Below are 14,536 nucleotides of genomic sequence, written 5' to 3'. Positions count from 1 at the left end.
AGGGTACACAGTGTACACACGGGTACACAGGGTACACAGGGTACACACGGGTACACAGGGTACACAGGATACACAGGGTACTCACGGGTACACAGGGTACACAGGGTACACAGGGTACAGAGGGTACACACGGGTACACAGGGTACATAGGGTACACAGGGTACACACGGGTACACAGGGTACAGAGGGTACACAGGGTACACAGGGTACACAGGGTACACACGGGTACAGAGGGTACACAGGGTACACACGGGTACACAGGGTACACAGGGTACACACGGGTACACAGGGTACACAGGATACACAGGGTACACACGGGTACACAGGGTACACAGGGTACACAGGGTACACAGGGTACACACGGGTACACAGGGTACACAGGGTACACACGGGAACACAGGGTACACACGGGTACACAGGGTACACAGGGTACACAGGGTACACAGGGTACACAGGGTACACACGGGTACACACGGGTACACAGGGTACACAGGGTACACAGGGTACACAGGATACACAGGGTACACAGGGAACAGAGGGTACACAGGGTACACAAGGAGAATGGGTAACAGGGAGTCTATATGGAGACTGGGTAACAGGGAGTCTATATGGAGACTGCCATGAATTACTTGCCGGGCAGAGTAGACACGTAGGCATTCACGCTGCGCATGCGTCCAGTTAAAGAAAATCCAAAATGGCGGCCGGCATACGAGCGAGACAGATAGGTAGTACTGAGTCTCATTTGGTTCTTTTTGTCGTTGACAGATCATTAAGCTGAACATATTACTAACCAGCTGCGATATCTATAATCTCACTTTTGATGTTTCAATTGAAAAATGTCAGTTTTTCCGTTGAGAAGAAATCTTCTATAAACGACCCCCTTTCTGTCCTAGTAACAGAAAGACATTCCTTCCTCTTTACTGTCAAGTTTTTCTTTATTAAAAAACAATTCCCACATATTTGTGCGTTTAATTTCAGAATCCTTGAAGCGGATGCTTAACTTAAATCAGCCGATAACGAAATCAACTGCTGTCGAACCCGTCTGGAAGGTATCCATTAAACGCATTAAATGACCCTACTATCGTGGGGGTTCCAATAAGCTTGCGAGGAAGCTATCGTTTCTTTTGACTTTCCGTCGGGGGTTTAGAGAGGGAGGCGTATGAGAAAGGGGCTTTCTAGAGTGGGAGGGGATACTCAGACTAATTTTCAGCCAATTTTGTACTGAAGTATTATCTAGCCTAAAGAATGACAGTAACTTCAAACTACAAAGTTTCTTTTCTTCTCAGGTGGGAATGAGGGGGGGGGGGGGAGGAGTAAGGAGAGAGGAGGAAAAAGGAGAGAGATGAAGGGGCTTCTTGGAGAGGGAGGCCCCATAGAGGGGAGGGGCAATATTCAAAATGGACAGGTATAGAAACTCTGTTTCTGATAATTTTGTTCTGAAGCAGTTCCTAGCCCTTAAAAAAATGACAAGAAAGGAACAGTCTTGTACTATTAGAGAGGAGAGGTAAGGAGGGGAAGGGAAGAATAGAGAGAAAAGAGGAGCCTGGGAGAGAGGGGGTCTATTGGAAACCGTCCCATGTAAGGTAAGAAAAGGAAACATATTTCTTTGGCAAAGGTATTCACTTAGTTATTTTGTATCTGATTCAGAGATGTAGACAGACATGAATTATTATTATTATTATTGTCATTATTATTATTATTTTTTTATCTTTTTTTTATTCAGGTCCTTGTATCTGACAGATATGGTCAGGACATCATATCTCCTCTTTTAAATGTATAAGAGTTACGTGAAATGGGCATAACATTACATCTGTGAGTTGAAATCAAATCATTTTAGTTATTTACCGTGTAGACTAATATGCTGTTCAGGGACAAGTTGCAAGATAAAATTTTTGCTTCAAATGTGCTTCATTAATTATTATACACAATAGTTGAAGCCATTGCTCTTCAAGGTTACCTTTGATGGGTAAGAGCTGATGACCCCGGCCTTTTGTTGTAAGGGGAGGTTACCAAATTCCTTCAGTTTTTTTTTATTTAAGATGTGGTTGAGAATTGAGTGGAGATTGGCTGTAAAACTTAATTCCCATTGCCTCTACTTTTCGAAAAGAATTGTCTGCTTAATAAAATATTAAGTCTTTCTCTGAACTTTTTAAAGTGAAGTGAATACTTTATTAATGTGTCAAGAGATTTAGCTACCAAGGTAATTAGAGACACTCCTGTCTACAATATTTTTAAATGATATTCATAATTAAATTTATACAATAAAATATAAAATCGGAAATAAACAGACAATCATACACAGCAAAATGTATCAACCACATGCATATAAAATTTAGTTAATAAGAAGCTATTATGTAGTAGAGGCATTGCATTTGCATGACCCATCTAGAAGGTTTGTAATATTAATTCTCCTGATGGCTTTCTTGAAGGCTTGAAGACTTTTTCTTCTTTGAATATCTTGACTTATTTACCCCCCCATAAATAGGGGCCTAGATATTGAACACTATGCTTCCCATACTTCACCGTCCTAAATCTAGGAATGGGGAATTCTCCACATCTTAGATTATAGTTACAATGAATATATGAAGTTTATATATTTTGAACTGCGGTATGAAATACGTATGATGCACGATCCTTCGCTGTAGATAGCGCTATTAATGCAATTGCATAAATAGCGCTATCTACTGCGAAGGATCGTGCATCATACGTATTAGATTATAGTGTTTATCTTGCTTATAGAAAATTTCACAAATGGGCTCAGGTGCCAAGGAGGTTTGGACCTTATACATTAGTATCAAAATGTCTTGAAGACGCCTTAATTGTAAATTGGTCACCGTAACGAGTTAAAAAGCTGACATTTCGAGCATTAGACCTTCGTCAGAGTGAATGATAAGTTTGAGTAATCTCATTTCCTCGTTGCTGGATAATGGGCAGATATTCTAGGGAGAGGTTTTATGGTAATTTCCAGGAGTTAAAGGGTCAAGTTCTGACCAACTTTGTGTAACACTACCCTGCTCAGTTTGATGCTGCAAGTTCTTTATTTCTATTTATAGTCTTCTACATTCTGACAGAGATGCTATCCCAGAAGTTCCTGCTATTTATTTTGTTTTCCCCAGTGAGGAAAATGTGAAGAGAATATGCCAGGTTTGAAACATTTTTAGTATTTGAATAAAGTATGTCTTTCTACAGTTTTCCATATTGCTTTCATGACTAAAGGTGAATAAAGAATAAAGCTGTAGGTGATTTTTAAGGCAATTGTAGATCCTCCTTGACTTTCATAAGTAAATATGAGGAAACTGAGAAGGTAATAAAAGTAAATTCTACGTATGATGCATAATTCTCGCAGTAGAGAGCGCTATTTATGCAATAGCAAAAATCAGACCTGACAAAAATCAGGCCTGTACAGGATTCAAATAACTGATCTCTGTGATACTAGTGCAGCGCTCTACCAATTGAGCTAACAAGCCAACTGGGAGCAGGCCGTTAAGTTGATTCAGAATAAACCCGTGATGATAAATCAGATACAATGAATATATGAAGTTCATATATTTTGTACTGCGGTATTAGATACGTATGATGCACGATCCTCACAGTAGAGAGCGCTATTGCTACTGCGCTCTCTACTGCGAGGATTGTGCATCATACGTATCTAATACCGCACTTCAAAATATATGAACGTCATATATTCATTGTAACCAAAAGTAAATTCTGTTCACAAACCAAGTGGCCCATCAGGCCGGCCCTAAACTCTTGTTTCCATAGCATGAAGTGACTAGGAGTATTTCTACTCCCACCCTGGATGGGATGCTAGTCCGTTACATGGTTATCCCCCAGCATTAAATTTGCCAGTACCCATTTAAACACCTGAGTGAATAGAGGCACTGTGAGGGTAAAGTGTCTTGCCAAAGAACACAATGCAATGTCCCTGGCCAGGGCTTGAACTAGGATCACTCGATGTGGAGCTGAACGTACTAACCACAATGCTGCTGTGCCTCATGCTGAGAATGAGTTTCTTAAAGCTTTTTTCCACACAATTCTCCAATATAATCTATGTGAATGTGGTTATTTATTCCTTCTCCTGATTATGCTGGTGTTAGTAACCATCAAAGGTCATTCTGTTAATTTTGTCACTTTTTAGGATTGCAGAAACCAACTTTATGAGTCGTATTACTTGAATTTCATTTCTGCGATATCAAGACATCGTTTAGAAGATCTTGTCACAGCAGCTCTACAGTCAAATAGTGTCACTCAAATCACTAAGGTACATGGAGCTGCAATTTGAAGTTTGTTGAAATTGCTTCCTAGGTTCTGGAAATGCTCAGTATTGTCATTTTTTTAGTCAGACATACACAAGCTTAAAAGTTGGCAGAGGATTGGCAAACCTGCCCTGTATTACATGTTTAAGGGCTCTTGAGCAGTGTCCATCAGGGAGAAACAGAAAGAGTGATTAAAAATGACTAGGATAGTGTAATCTGAAGCCAAATTTTTAAGTGATGGAAAATAGAAAGGAGACCTGCAAAAGGTTTTCAAAAGTTAATGATTTTTGTGAGTTTGAATGGGAACAAACTTCAATTAGATTAGTATTTGTCTATTACTTTTTAATGGAGAGAATAAGTACAGATATCAGATTACTGATAAATTCAGAAATCTTGGTTACATTTCAGTTTTTTTTCCGTCTATAGGTGTTTGATCAGTACTTAAATTTTATTTCTTTGGAAGATGAAATGTTTACAGTGAGAAATCAAGACAGAGATTCAATATCATACTATGGTAAGAACATTCTAGTTGAAAGTCTGCCAGAACTGGTGTCTAAGAACTTACAACCTGTTTATAGAAAAGTGGTGGAAAGGTACACATAATTATCAGGATTTTTGTTTTCCCTTTGATATCTAAGAGATGTTTTAGTGGACAGTCTCTTTAGTGTATTGGTGTCTTTAGGGAAGTTGATTTTTATAAAGAAGAAAGTGTTCATACTTTAAAACTTCCATGATCTCTATTGAGTTTCAAATTGAAATGTTATGGAATATGCTTATCACACTTTTCTGTGGGAAAGGCATAAATTAAAGTTTCTGTAGTTGCCTTTATCCAGGAAAGGACAATATACATTTAGTTTCTTTATTTCTTCAGGGACTGTCCCAATAATCAGATGTGCAAAGGGCAATGCTGCTGAAATGGTAGCAGAGGTAATCAGTAGCTTGATATCATTTTTCTTTTCATTTGCCTTCTCAAACAAAAGAAATAGTTTTGGAAATCCTTGAATTTTCACTCCCCTCCCAAAAGGGTACTCCTCCAACTGGCCATGATTTCAACCAAGCATCCCCACTCCACCCCCTCCTTCTTGAATTAGAGCCTTCTCTTGTTCCCCTGTTTTCAAGGAGGTGCACTGAGATTTTGAGTAGTGGTCTTGTTTAATCATTCTCATTTGCCCTTGCAAATTAATACTGTTCTCATCCAGTTTTTCATTCAGTTTGGAAAGTTCACGACAAGTGCCAATTGTACTGCTTTTAAAACTGAGGGCCTGATTATTTAACCAGAGGTTAGCTTTTGTTTGACAAAACCACGTCCTATGTTATTTTCAAGGTGAAATAAAGGTTTTATAGTCACTTGTGGGACTTTTTTTACAATGTTGACTCTTTTATAGGGACTGGATAAAAAGTTGAGAGAAAACTTGAGAGATTCTAGAAACAGTCTGTTTACAGCAGATGTTCCATCTGCTGTAAACAGATGGAATATCTGTCTGTGAAGATGTGCAGAGCATCAAATGGTATGTTTTTAAAAGTTGTGACACCTTTGGCCATAGGCCTGGCAACAAATCACGTGAACTCAGTGTGGTTTGAATTCTTACAAGGATCACCGTAGGATTGATTTAATGAGTTGCAGTGACTTGATTTTGTAAGCAGCACTCACAAAGCAGTTTCTCTTTTATATGGCCAATCCGTGGTGGTCAAGACTAACATATCTTTGCAACATCAGTTTTCAGCGACCAGTGCTAGTAATTTTGGATCATAACATGGATCTGTGTACCCCTTCACATCACACATGGACATACCGAGCTCTTGTGCATGATGTCCTTGTAAGTGAGAGAGAAAGCTTCATTTATAGAGGGTAGCACTAAATAGCTAGAAGCCCTCAGAAGACCCACCCATCCCACCCTAGGGGAGGACAACCATCACACAGTAATTTCACGCGTGGGAAATTAACGTCTTCCACCCCTAACCCTGCAGGAGACAGGGCTTACGGTTTATTTGTCGTTATCCAAGAAGAAAAGACTATCTATTCATTTCCTGATATTCTAGATAGGTTGCAAACTCTCCCCAGTTATTTTAAGACCATGAGTGTTGGTCCAGCCGGGGCTTGAACCCTCGACCTCCTGCACAACAGTCTGCCGCTCTACCAATTGAGCTAACTAGGAGGTGGTTACAATATTATTCAGCTTTGAACTCTCCTTTTACGCCCAAGAGTGACTAGAAGCTAATTTCTCCTTACAATATCACTCCTGAATTACACATTACTTTAACAGTAACAGTAATAATGGAAGTGATCACCAACTAAAGAAGCTTGTTATTATTAAACAAATTCTCCTTGTCAGCACCTTAGGAAATGTGTAGAGAACAGTAGGGAGAATATGCATACTGATGTTTGGGTGCAAAGTGTTAATGCTATCATTTGTAATAATAAATAATTGGTGAGCTATGATGTTGTCAGTAGCTTATTTACTTTATAATTTAATTCTCCAGGATTTACATCTGAACAGAGTTGTTGTCAAAGAGTCAGCAACGTCAAACACCCCAGAACCTGTAGATCCTCACCACAGACATCCCAAACAAATGAAAGTTAAGTCATTTTGACCTCAGTGGGAAAGATAAGTTCTGGGGTTTGCACAAAGGAAGGTGAGTCAGACACGTGCCATCTATGTATCATTTTTTTAACCCTCTAACTTCCAGACATGATTAAGATCTAACTTCTGCCTTTAATATCCATATACTTGTACACTATCCTGGAACAAGGTAATGAGAAATACTTAAAGTTATCAGGTTGAAGTTGTTATCCTAATCTAACACCAAATTGTTGTAACAAATTTCCAATGTCCAACAGCTAAAGGGGAGAATTACCAATCAGATGTTGGGGGCTGGAGCTGAGGGTTTTAAAAAACCTTTCCTATTTCCCCTTTACTACTTTCAGGTGCTTTTGTTGAATCAGGTGAATATTTTAGTTGTGAAATGAGGACCAAAGAATTTCAAGCATTATCGTCCATGATTGAAACTAAAGCAGCTAATCAGTAAGTTTTTTCCAGCAAGCAGGCCATGTTTTAAATGATGCGGTTATTTTTTTTCTTTCGATTTGTGAGCCCTTGTTCAAGTAAATTTCAAAGATTCGATGCCATAAGCTGCAATTTATGCTAATTTATGTGCTTCTATTTGGGTGCGTTTTTGTACTCCTTTCCTACGGTGGCCCAAAAGTGTCACGGCAATTTCAATTTGGCCACGGCAATTTCAATTTGGCCACGGCAATTTCAACTTGGCCATGGCAATTTCAATTTGGCTGCGGCAAATTTTAAGTTGGTCACGGCAATTTCAATTTCAATTTACTCACTGCAATTTCAGTTTGCTCACGGCAGTTTCAATTTACTTGCGGCAGTTTCAATTTGCTCACGGCAGTTTCAATTTCTATTACTTGAGCAATAAGCCCCAAGTGCATTGTAGGTTATTTCCCAGAAGACAGCACTTCAAGTGAGCAGGCAAAGCCATTTTTCCTAGGTAGGAAAGTATTGTGATCGAATGCTGGAAGATGTTTTGCGGAAATTGTGGCGCTGCAGTCTTATTGTTATGTTGTAGTGTTTTCGTACCATGTAAAGAATTTCCTGATACTCATAACCCTTGAAAAACAAGGATTCAAGAGTCACTTTTAGGTTTACCGCCATGCGTTTTACGGGCAAGTTCTGCTGGGATGTTTTAGTAATTCCGCTGACATGCAGTCATATCTAAATTGAAACTGCCGTGAGCAAATTGAAATTGCCCTGAGTAAATTGAAACTTGTCTGGGCAAACTGAAATTGCCGTGAGTAAATTCAAGTTGAAATTGCCGTGGCCAAATTGAAATTGCCGTGGCCAAGTTGAAATTGCCGTGGCCAAGTTGAAATTGCCGTGGCCAAGTTGAAATTGCCGTGGCCAAGTTGAAATTGCCGTGGCCAAATTGAAATTGCCATGACACTTTTGGGCCACCGTACTTTCCCGACAGTGGCAGAGTCAATTCAGAAAGAACTTGATGAATACAGAGCTTCTGAAGAGGAAGTAAAGAGACTGAAAAATGTCATGGTAGGACATAGAGTTTGTATATCAAGAGATAATTTGTGCTTCTGTGAGACTGTACTTGAGAGGTAATGTTAGGTGGAGTCAGCAAAAGAGCCAAATGGCTAATCTGTCAGGAGCTCATCATGGTTTCCATAGCATGAAGTGACCAAGGAGTATTGCTACTTCCCCCCTGTTTGGGAAGATAACCCACCACAGGTTACCCAATCCCCTCTTTCCCCCCCCCCCCTCCCACTATAACATTTTGTCAGGCTTCCCTGAAAATTCACTGATGCCTATTTATACCCCTGGGCACTGTGGGTGTAAATGCAAGGACCAAACCAGCTCTTAAAACTTCAACTGGGAATCGAGTGCACTAACCTATAACTGGTCAAGACACCTGAAAGTCATCTCACCCTAAGTCATGTCACTTACAACCAGAGTCATGTCACTTGAAACTTTCAGTCATGTCACCCAAAATCCTGAGTCTTAATTGTTACACAAAAGAAGCAATCACTTAAAAGATCAGACTTCCCTTGCTAACTTGAAGCTACTACTAACTGTTAGGCCACTGTGTCTCACACATGTAAGCAAGGAAGAAATTCATTGGTGTCCTTCTCAGTGTTGAATTGGTGTTGATTACAAGTTCTGAATAACTGATCGCTTATTGGACTATGACAATCAGTTGTTTGTGAATTGTAATATATTGTTTCATTTCTCTTGCTTTCTTAGGGAATTGATGAGGGAAATGAAGAGGCACTTGGTAAATTTATGGCTGATAGTACAGGTAAACTTACCTCTGCTCTTAGGTAAAGTCATTTCTCTCTAATTTCAACAAGAAGCAAGTTGTATCGATAAGTATTTCTTTTTGCGAGTGTAAATCTTCCCTCTTCGATGTTAAAAGGAACTCACATGAGAAGGTTTACCCCACTGTATCATTTCTTCAAAGAATTAACATGACACTACTGCATAATTATGTACTTGTCACATTTTACAGTTCACTTCCAGAATTGCTTGAGAAGTAGAGAATTATAGACATGCACACAACTATTGCCACATTTCTCACTTATTAAATTGTTTGAAAATATTCAATTTTTCCTCAACAAGTTATAATTGTGGTTTTTTTATTTTTTTTTTTTTTTCAATCTGGAAAGGTTGATAATTATATACTTCGAGACGGAAAAGAAAATAACGAGTAAAGCTACATTGGTAAGTCAGAAAAATGTCTCAAAAATTTTGCATGAAAAATATACAGAAAATAAGTGAAACAGGCTGGATAACCCCAGTATGGTAGAAAGGGTTCCAATATGCTTAGAACCCGCTTCAGTGTCTAAGACGACCTCATTGCCAAACAAGATTGTCTTTCTGATTGTATCTACTGCCCTTTGAAAAGTTAGTATCTACTATTTCAGGACAAATTAATCCTGGAAATCATTCAGGATCCTGAGGGTTAGTTATAGAATTTTTACATGTGGAATTGTATGGTAGGGAGGTGATAATGAAAGTTTGTAGGATACAGTGAAATTTTACTTTTTCCTTAACTCGAGTCCTCGTATTATTGATTTTTTCCACTCTATATTCAGCCAAAACTTCTCAGGATAAACTTTGGCTATTTATAATCTACCTTGTTTCTGCACCAACCATGTCACTGGTTAGTAACCATCAAGTGTTCGTCGACAGATAATCGAGGATAAGATCAGTGTTACTTCATTGTCACAGTGTGCTAGTCATTGACTAAGAAAATTCACAAACACCTTTCAACCAATCAGATGCTTAGCTGAAACATCACGATTCGCTACTCACCTTTTTTTGTGCTATGGGCAGTTGTCTTTATCTTACTTTGAGCTCTTAAAGATTTTTTGGACTTTCTGCTGACTCAAAGCTTTATTTCGCTCTAAAATCACCCTAAACATTTGGTTTAACGTTACTTTGTTGTTTATCATTCTCAGTTTTCTAATATCCAAGTTGGTTTAAAACTGGGTTTTACTTTTTCTATTTTGGGTTTACTCTAAAATCCAAACTTGGTAAAAATGTAACATTTTCAATTTCGATTTAGAAGGTGGACTTTTTTTATTAACTAAACTGGAAAACGAGAGAAAACTTTGATTGGCAAAGGGATTATCCAAATAATAAAAATTATATTTAATTTGAATTTTTGCAAATCCAGATATGGATTCAGCTCATCACATGATAAACATAACTTTGTCAACTCAGTAATCCTGGTTTGAATTACCAGACAACAAACTTGGAATTGCACTATCACAATATCAACCAAAACTGGAAAAAATAAGAGAAACCCATCACTAGAAAATTGCCTAGGTGCAAGTTTTTTTTAAATAAATCTGAGTTATGGATAATGACATATCCAGTGTGATGAATGATCAAAATCAAATGTAGCTGTAGGGCTTTGTGTGATAACCAACTTCAGTAACTGTAAAAAGCACATTCACCACCAAATGTCCTAGCAGCCACACCCTACGTGTAGTAGCTTTCAACAGATCAGTTATCACAGCCATGATGCTCTAAAAAACAGCACACATCTTGTCCTTCCCTTCTTAGGCAGTTTCAGTTTACATTTAGTGCCAGTCGGATTAAGTTCCTTGATTAGCTGAACATAGAACTGATAACTGACCACCTTGTCTATCCAGACCAAGGTGATGAAGTCAGTTGATGCAGTTGCCATTGGCTTGTTGGGAAAGATCAATCGTGGATGCATCAGGGATGTACCGGTAAGTGTTCTTTAACGGACAAGTGTACCGGGATAACACAATTTACCACATTTGTTTTTTGGTTTAGACCTCGAAGGCATCCTCTTTTTTGTGAAGAGATATGAAGACATTCCTTTGACCAACATCTCTCACAGTTTATAAATTATCCTCCATTTACCTCATCACAACTTTACTTGCCACAATTTTGATTTCCCTATTTACATATTAATCAACTCTAAAAAATATAGTTTGTTCCTTTAATTTGATATTTGTAAAATCAAAGAGTGTTACGAACCATTTTTTTTCTTAACAATACTTGGAGTTTTCAAGGAAAAGAATGACAACTTCTTTTTCTTTTCATAGAGATTTCCCCTTGATGCCAAGTATCCAAAATATTTTTCATTGACTAGTATCAATTTTCTTGAGAGAAAAAGAGCAGAGTGTTGACATGAAAGGTGTTTCTTTTCCACAGCAAGCTGCAGGTTCAGAATTATTGAATCAAACCTTTTTTCACTGAGACCAATCATAAGTTGACCCTCTAACTCTCATTAGTGAACAAGACTGAATTTCTTCATGCAATTTCAATACAATATCAACCCAAAGAGCCATGAGAATGAAGAAAAATGTCATTTAAGGGAATGTTATTTGATCCAATGCCAAATTCTCTGAGCTAACATCATAAGAATTTTATGGAAGACAGTCAGGAGAATTACCCCTTTAACTCCCAAGCTACTACACATTTCCTTGTAAATTGGTAACGAGAATTTGGTGTTAGATCAAGATAACAACTTCTACCTGATAAGTTCGAGTATTGTCATTACCTGTTTGCTGGATAATGTATGGATTTTATACGGAGAAGTTACAGGTTCATCACTTGTGTGAGTTAAAGGGTTACTGATGAGATCAAGAGAGCAAAAGGGTAAAAACAGTCATCTCATGAAAAGAAACACCTCTGTCCTGAGCAGGGCTTCTACCAATATTCACTGAATTTCTGCAGAAAACCTCCTTGAAACCCATCCACGAAAATTCTCAGTTTGTTTAAAAAAGGGAAGTGGTGCCAGAAATTATTTTGGTTTTGTAGAGGGCAAAATTTTATTTTCCTAGCTTGTGTATTATACACAATTTTTTTCCAAGAATCGACAACCTAACAATTGTATGAAGACAGAAGGCAAAAATTCAGTGAATGTTTTGATAGAGTTTCATCGAAAAATCTGTAGTACTTGCAATCATAAATTTGAAAACAAGGAAAATCAGCACTGAGTCTATTTTGGTACATGTACGTAACTTTGCAATTTCAATACAGTAATAAATAATAATGGGAATTTATCCCCAAATAACTTGTTTGAAAGTACAATTAAAAAAAATCACACCAAATTACATTTACAACTGAGTTCAAAAGTTTTCTTGTGCAATGAGATCACTGCTTTCCAGAATTTCCTTTGGAGAAATGACTGGAGGTAGCAGATTTTTTACCTCCGTTATCTTTCTCCTGACTAACATTGGCCTGTTTGTACTTTAATTCTAATGAATCATGCATTTCTATCATTTTATGACTGATTAAAATGTGGTAATTGTAACAGCAGCCCTTTAAGCAATACCATTAGCCACAATTGTGGCAAAATCCCCTCTACTAGCTATGCTCCCACTGATAAGTTTTCTGATGAGGATTCAAACTTGCTCCAGTTGCTGGACAGCCTGTTGGATTTCATTTTCATGATGTGTTGTTCTTTCCTAAATAGAAAAGTGAACAATGTCAGTGTCAAGTAACAATGACTGATGAAGAAAAAGCTATTAACACATACAATCAAACCTGTATCAAGCAGTTACCCATGGGGAAAGGCAGGGTGACGGCTTCATACAGGTTTCACAGAATATGAGTCCAATGCAATATATAACACAGTTTTTGCCATAATTGATCTCTTAATTTAAAGGTTATTCGAAAGCTTGCTCAAAAATGCACTGACTCTTTGTGAATAAACAGCATCAAAATATGGTGGGGTAGCGTAAAACAAAAAAAAAACAAAAAAACAAAAAAAAACAAGAAAGCAAAATTACTGCAGACTGCTATTCATCAGTTGGACCTCTGGGTCATAACCATAACAATTGACATGTTTTATGTCCTGCATACTATTTATCCTGACAGTTCTTGGAAGAGAGAGAGTTTTCAATGTGTTGAGAACACTGATTTGAACTCAAAGTACTAAAATTTGTACGAGGAGATAAACGTGGAATAAATTTTACCTGAGAAACTATTCTTAGTCTTATTTTAGAGGTTCCACTTTAATTGACTCTTCTATCCAGGTAGACAACAATGCAAACAGGCCATTGGCACTTAGTCAAGGATGACCATGACCACTTTAATTGCAGCGGTGAAAATTACAGTTACTGTAATTAAAGAGAGAGAAACTTGGGATTTTGACAACTGACTGCTTTACTACAGGGTCATTACGTGATATGGTGCCGCTTAGTACAGTTTCAACTATATGCTTATAACCCATTTCAAAACAAAATACCTAGTTGTGCTTACAATGTTTTGTTGTGCTGCACTCGTAACTCAACTAAAGAGTAACATTTCAGGAAATAATGGAGATAAATGAGTCTTCTTTAGATAGCTTTAAAGTTGACAGACAATTTTACTCTAGTCACTGGCTAGTCAGGTAGGCCAAGTCTAGGTTTCAGTTTATTATCTATTTAGCTATCAACAATGTTGAAAGTGTGTAAGTCTGCATTACTGGACAGTCTGCAGTATTTCTCTACAAGCATGAAAGCGTCCAAGCAACATGGATGCCATATTGGAATCTTTCAAGATGACAATTAAATGTGTTAACAGAATCAACAAGCCATGGACTTGTGTCAGTGACAGCAAGGATTTTAGTTTCTTATTTGTTGTATTGTTTTTCTTAATGATGTTTCATCCTAATAAAGAGTCACAGTGATTAGAGGAATGCAGGTCTTGTTATGCTAAATTTTGTACTCATCACTATGTTGATCACAAGCCTTGTGTTATTTAGCGTGATCAAGAACCAAGCAGAGTCCCAGCCAAACAACTTGCACATCTTTTGCACAAAAGCAGAAAAACACGAAAAAAGGTTCCCAAGTAAATTGTCATGAAAAAAATGTCCCTATGTCATCTACATTGCATTGCTTTGTCAATAAGTGTGATTTTGCCCACAAAGAAGTAAAGTACGTATGATGCACGATCCTCGCAGTAAAGAAGTAAAGTATTGCCTAAATTATCATTGAAAGTTTAAGAGTAATCTAGCCTCTGGTATTGCTTTACCTAGACCAAGAAATCAACAGTCTAGAAATTTACTTTTTATATTTCATCAGAGGGCCATGAATGCCAAGCTTATTTATTATACTCCACTGTTGACCAATCTAAGTTCACAAAAAACGCTGCCTGCAGCTTATCCCAAGTTTACAACACTCTCAATCACACAATCATTCACAATAAGTTTATCACAAGTAGAGATGTAGAAATAAATCCCCTGTACTCTACAAAGCACAGTTGAATAATAATGAAATATTATTGTTTTCTTCC

The 14,536-nt window shown here is 37.7% G+C and overlaps 1 pseudogene across 1 annotated transcript; it reads left to right on the top strand.

Moving 5' to 3' along the window:
• Positions 1-691: 691 nt before the first annotated feature.
• On the top strand, positions 692-13,940 carry LOC148728166 (sec1 family domain-containing protein 1-like; annotated as a pseudogene). Its single transcript, XR_015988992.1, has 14 exons — positions 692-725; positions 979-1,049; positions 1,724-1,812; positions 3,054-3,144; positions 4,139-4,261; positions 4,683-4,942; positions 5,111-5,183; positions 5,642-5,714; positions 5,964-6,073; positions 6,738-6,889; positions 8,223-8,314; positions 9,020-9,074; positions 9,442-11,016; positions 11,359-13,940. The product of XR_015988992.1 is annotated as a sec1 family domain-containing protein 1-like (transcript).
• Positions 13,941-14,536: the final 596 nt, after the last annotated feature.

Source organism: Stylophora pistillata, chromosome 6 (assembly GCF_964205215.1).
Source record: "Stylophora pistillata chromosome 6, jaStyPist1.2, whole genome shotgun sequence".
Classification (NCBI taxonomy): Eukaryota; Metazoa; Cnidaria; class Anthozoa; order Scleractinia; family Pocilloporidae; genus Stylophora; species Stylophora pistillata.
The sequence above is the reverse complement of the archived record's forward strand: the minus strand, read 5'-3'. Positions and strand labels throughout refer to the sequence as shown.